At 42.8% G+C, this 236-nt stretch overlaps 1 pseudogene; it reads right to left on the bottom strand.

Annotated features, from left to right (window-relative positions):
- Window positions 1-236, bottom strand: part of LOC118326711 — a 12,400-nt pseudogene that overhangs the window by 10,435 nt on the left and 1,729 nt on the right.

Consider the following 236-nt stretch of genomic DNA (forward strand, 5'->3'; position numbering starts at 1 on the left):
CCTCCTTCCAATGTTTCTGGACATGTTCTAGATGAAGAACAGAGTACTTGTACTTTTCAATTCAATGATCCACCACCAACACTGATTAAAGTTGTTCCAAAGGCTGCTACACGAAACCATCATTCAGTTCAGTAGCTGATATAGCAGTCCGTTTGCAGCAGAACACCTGATTGATATGATCAATATCTGTCCAGTTCTCCTTGCAATCATCGAGGCCCTTCAGTTGCAGCTCAGTC

The sequence above is a fragment of the Morone saxatilis genome, unplaced genomic scaffold (genome assembly GCF_004916995.1).
Source record: "Morone saxatilis isolate NCDOM2014 unplaced genomic scaffold, NCSU_SB_2.0 Contig17, whole genome shotgun sequence".
Classification (NCBI taxonomy): domain Eukaryota; kingdom Metazoa; phylum Chordata; class Actinopteri; family Moronidae; genus Morone; species Morone saxatilis.